Here is a 5,674-nt window from a genome sequence, read left to right on the forward strand (position 1 = left end):
GGTTGAGGGGTGAAGGAAGGGAGATGCTTGAAATACTCATCCACTCTAGAATAGCCAAGTACATGGTTACTATACTACTCACCTAGGTAGTGGGAGAACTAGGCTTGGTTCACTGCTGGCTTGGACCTGCGACTTGAATCTGAACCTCCCACTACCTAGGTGAGTAGTATAGTAACCATGTACTTGGCTATTCTAGAGTGGATGAGTATTTCAAGCATCTCCCTTCCTTCACCCCTCAACCACACACACAAACCTGAAAGATCTTGGGGTCCTTCCCAATGTACAAACCTGTAACTAAATTCCATCATATGAATTTCAAAAAGAAATCTGGATTGTACTTTAGGGAAGTGTTAAGCTGAGAATTAAATATATCATATTTAAATATGTCATATTGCCTCTGTATTTACCTCCCTCATAAAACCGGAAAGCCATCAACATTTTTTTTTAAAGTACAGCACATTTAAACATCTTGGTATTTCTATTCTGCTAGACCTACCATTTTGTGTTTCAGTACACCTGTATGTTGCCATAAAAGAGGGATATCACATGCATCCCTCATGAAGTAAGACATTTGTACTTTATGTATATGAATGTTTGCATATGTGTATGCATATAGTATACACACACACACCTCAGAGACTTTACTTTTGTTTTTTCTTGTTTTATTTTCTCCAATAAGTCAGAAACAAACTTATTCAGACAAGAACACGTGACTGTTCTATTGTATCAGCATACTCCATAACATACTCCAACAGCAAGAATACCCAATGTTCCTGGGAGTTCGCATTTATATAATTCTGTCGTTTCACCTGCCCAAACACAATTTTTTCCCCTTTTATTTCACGTGTATTTAACGGCTAACTTCTAGGCATTATGTGTTAAGTTTCATTCTTCAAAACAATTGGCTAATGCATGTTAAAAAAAAAACTTAGAGGCAATATTTTCAAGGGAATCTGAACGTTTTTCCCATTAAAAGTAGCATTTCTAAATGATTGTGTTTTCCAAGTGTTCCATATTTAATCAATTTGAGACTCAGAAAAAAAATGAATTTAAGTTTATGGAACATTTTTAAATATTTTGTTTTCATTCCTGAAAAGAACACATTTCAAAACTGTGAAACTCCCTCATACAGGAAACCCTCGCTATTTGCAAATTGGCTCTTCGCAGGTTCAAATATCCGTGGTGTGCTATGCCAACGGTACGGTCATGCTCGGGGTGGGTCGGGGCAAGCGCTGCTGCGGCTCCCTCTGGCGCTGCACTGAGTTCCTGCCTCTGTGTAAGCCAGGCACAGACCGCTGCATGGGGCAGAGGAGGGCAGAGCTGGGAGGTGGGTGGAGAGCGAGCACCAGGGAAGGGGAGGGAGCCAGCAGTAGCAGCAGCATCTTCTCCCCAAGAGGCAGCTGTGGTGGCCCTCAGAGTGTGGGCGGCACAGCAGTAGAAAGGGATCAGTCCCCAGGTGCTGTGGGGGAGCCCCGCACTTCCAGCTTCTTCATTGAACAATGGTGGGGGGAGCAGGGGCTGGCTGTGCGGTCTGACAGGGAGCCCCATCAATATTTGTGGATTTTGCCATTCGCAGGGATCTCTAGAACATATCCCCCGGGAATTGCAAGGGTCTTCTGTATGTTTCTACTCCAATTCGTATTGGTTGGTTTTGTTTTTGTGAAGGCTTGAAGCAAATTTAACCAGAGAGCATTTCCTCCATTTTTGTTGGGGTGCTTTTTTTTAAAATTTGAAACGTTTTATTCTACATTAAGGGAAAGAAAAACAAAACAATTCCATCTTCAGGAAAGAAGTATGTGTGTGTCACTTTAAAACCTGGTGACTCAGATTTTTGTCAGACAGATCAGGATGATCTAGGGTGTAAAGTTCTCTAGCAATTAAACAATCCAAGGACTTGGACATACATCTCCCACACCCCAGGTAAGTACCCTAAGCACCCCAATCATGTCCACAGTTTTGCTGAATTATTTTGGCCTCAAAAAATAAAATAAAAGGCACATTTTACCAAAATGAAACTGCTCAGACTATCTCTAGTTTAAAAACTAATGTAATTAACAGAATGATGAAAACCTAGAAATAGCTTTTATATCATCTCTGATTCACTGGAACAACTGTCTTTGTCCTAAACTACTATTTTCAAATTTGGAAATAAGAGTTCTTTAAGATTGCCTGATATTGGAAGGGTTTTTAGATAGATGTGACAACAGAAAGGTTATCTGTTTGCCCTACATCTTTAAACATAACACTCCAGCTGCTTTATTCTGCACTGAAGAGTTTACTGCTAATTTGATTTCCGTATGATAAACAGCACTCTGTTACAACTGCTGGGGCCATAAGCTTGAAAAACATTTACAGTAAAATAGGTGACTGCAATTTATGCTTTCTGAAAGAAATAGTAGCTAAGGCTGATCTTGAGAGTAAGTATGGGGGTTGAGGAATTCTGGCTTGATGGCAGGACAGTTTTATAGAGCCTACACCCAATCATTATTGAGCTGTGTTGAACTTTGCATGGCCTCTCTTAATAGCACATAGGCTCCCATAATCATGTAGCGATTCTAGTGAGAGTGGATCAAAACCTCAAATAAGCTGTATAATGGCTCCACGCCAAAAAGTTGATGAAAATATAAATATAGGTTGTGGTGTACTATGTATTCTACTTGCATGCTAGACAGAGGTGTGGTTTGTTATTGTGAACTTCTTCAAATGCCTCAATAAAACCCAAGGAGTTCCAGGAAGAACCCAAGAAGTCTGCCAAAGAATTTAGTGAAAGATAATGTAGATATACGAGTTATGTATTCTCTGAATTAACCTGCAGGTTACTTGCAGGGAACCTTGAATAAAAAATTGATTTGGGAGGAAGTTTGATTAGCAAGCTTGTAGAGAATGCTATTTCCCATGGACACAAATTGCCACATGGATAGGATGGTGGCAAGAACATAGGCTATTCTGCCCCCTCACTTCTATCCATCCATGAAGCTAGCAGGCCATGGGAAGGGAATGCAATGTGCTATCCTAAGGATAGGTGCAATATGTCTACTAGGCTTGTGCAAATAGGGAAGTATTCAATTAAGATGTGGCCAATTCAGAGAACAGTAATTCGATTTGGAGATTAGGATCATTGTCCTGAATTGATTCAGCCAAATCAGCTTCAGAAGATTCAGTGCTGATTTGTAGAGATTTGGTGATTTGGATCAGCTGAAGAGAGGCAGGCATAGCCAGGTGGCTGCAGGTTCTCCTGCAGCTCCTCTGGCTGCACCTGCCTCTTCCCGGTTGGGGGGGAGCCACAGGAGAAGCCCCCATGGCTGCCCTGCCTAGCCCCAGCCCCCACCTGGTCCCAGCACTTTAAAAAAAAAAAAAAAAATCCCCACACTCACCAGCTGCAGAAGCAGCAGTTGGGGCCTCTGGGTGCTCGTTGTGGTAAAGTCCCCCACCCCACACAGCACAGGGCAGTTGGGGTCAGCAGGGATTGCCCCCCCTCCTGGCACCCACGTGGCAGCTGCCCCATGGCATGAGTGCAGCATGGCTTGGCAGGGCACTGCATGCTGACTGGGAGCTGGGGCCACTGGGGCTAATCAGTGCTGAGCTCTGGCTGACACATGGAGCTGGCCCAGCTCCCAGGTAAAATCAAACTGGGGGCTAGAGAATTGAACAGGAAGCTGGGGAATTGAACCGGGGGACTGGGGAAATGTTCAGGTCCCTCAACATTCCCCCAGCTCCTGGTGTGATTCCCCAGCTCTCTGATTGCTTCCCCCAGCTCTTCCGGTGGGGAGGGGGAGGCAGATGATGCGGGATGACAACAGGCTGCAAGCTAGTGATGAAAGCAGCCCTGGGCTAATTCCCCAGCCAGCAACAGCAGCCTGCTGAAACCCTGTGTGCAGATCTGGAGGCCATGTCCCCCAGGAAGAGCTGGGGGAAGGATCAGAAAGATGGGGAATCGAACTGGGAGCTCCGGTTAACAGGTGGAGCCGCCCCAGCTCTGGGACAGCATATGGTGCCCTGCCAAGCCGTGTTGTACCCGTGCCATGGGACAGCTGCCATGCAGGTCCCAAGTGGGAGGGGTTGATCTCCACTGCCCTCCCACTACTCTGCACTGGTCCAGGGCGGGACTCTGCCACAAACACCCAAATGCCCCATTCGCTGCTCCTGCAGCCAGTGAGTACAAGGCTTTTTTGTTTTTGAAAGTGCCAGGAGGGGGATGGGGCCAGGCAGTGCAGCCATGGGGGCTTCTACCATGGCTCCTCCAGCTGAGCCTGCCTCTGCCCTAGCAAGCGGAGCTGCAAGGGCTATGCCCTGCTGCCGATTGCCTAGCTGGCATGGAGGGGGTACGATGTAGGTAAGGCTCACTCTGGGTGGCAGCAGGGCATAGCCCCCACTCGCAATGCTGCTGTGCCCACATGATCACTGGGAGCAGGGACTCTGCCCTGTCGCTGCTTGCCTAGCTAGCACAGGGGGTGCAGGATGTGGGCGCAGCTGCACTGGGAGTGGAGGCTGTGCCCTGCTGCCACTTGCTCCCTTCCACCTGGAGCGAGCCACACCCACAGCCCACCCCTGCAACCTGCCACCCCAGCTGGGCAAGCAGCAGCAGGGAAGAGCCCCTGCTTCCAGCGCTGCTGTGCCCGCACCCCCCACTCCCCTTCCTGACTTACATGCTCCCCCATCCCAGCTTGGCAGCTTGTCCCAGACCCAGCCCCAATCCCTCCCTCCCCCACACCCCTTCCCTCTCCCCTCCCACAACAGGCTGACCAGCTGGAGGCAGCTGCCAGCTTCCTGTTCAGTCTGTGGCCAAATATCCTAATCAGCCGAATCTTTTTCCAAAGCTTTTCTGAATTGATTCAGATGCTTTGAATCAATTCAGAGCTTTTACTTGGTCTCCCAATTAGATTCAGATTCAGAGATTCAGTCCCTGAATCGGGCCAAATCTCCTTCAAATCGAATCAGCTACTGAAGCTTCACACAGCCCTAATGTTTACTGCCCCTGCACTTTCTTGAGCTCACAACTGTTTCATGACACCACCAGTCTTTGAGTTTGGAGTGAAGGGATAGTTGTCCCACCCTCTCTACAGGGTTACAGCTATGGTTAGGGTTCTTGCTCTAACCCAGAAGAAATTTAAGAGAACCTGAAAATATGATGCCATGCCCTACATGAAGACCAAGCTGTGAACTTCAGATCTGAGGATCCACATCATGCATCAGATGGATTGCCTTCCAAAATCTGGAGTCAGGCAAGGAGTTAAATCTTAAAACACATATACATTCCCAAAGGTTATTAGTGTTTGGTCCAGGATCTAGGTTCAGACCCATTCTTAACCTAGGCTACTACTTGCATGTTTATTTTCTTTTGTGTTTAATGCTCTTTAGCATGGCCTGGATCACTCCTTTTATTCCTTAACCTCTATTAAAGCTATCACTACAGTAGTTGGGGTGACCGAGCATTTTCCAAATGAGAGAGATTCTCTGTGTGGTGCTTTATTTTGACCTTTGCCTGTCTTAAAACCAAAAAATTATAGAACTAAAATAGTGTTTATATAATTGAGCTATATGTCTATCAAAGGCAGGCTGGCAGTCTAGAGAAGTCCCTAAAAGTAACCCAAAGCAACAGGGTTAGAGTCTGCTAGGCTAAAGCTGGCCAGTTTGACTGCAGATAATAATAAGGAGTGTGGTTTCAGTACTAGAG

General features: G+C 46.4%; 1 long non-coding RNA gene across 1 annotated transcript in view; it reads right to left on the reverse strand.

Moving 5' to 3' along the window:
- LOC109295792 overlaps positions 1-5,674 on the reverse strand; it is a 122,224-nt gene that overhangs the window by 74,092 nt on the left and 42,458 nt on the right. The gene's annotated exons all lie outside the window — the stretch shown is intronic.

This window comes from Gavialis gangeticus, unplaced genomic scaffold (genome assembly GCF_001723915.1).
Source record: "Gavialis gangeticus isolate Ggan-Ray unplaced genomic scaffold, GavGan_comp1, whole genome shotgun sequence".
Classification (NCBI taxonomy): Eukaryota; Metazoa; Chordata; order Crocodylia; family Gavialidae; genus Gavialis; species Gavialis gangeticus.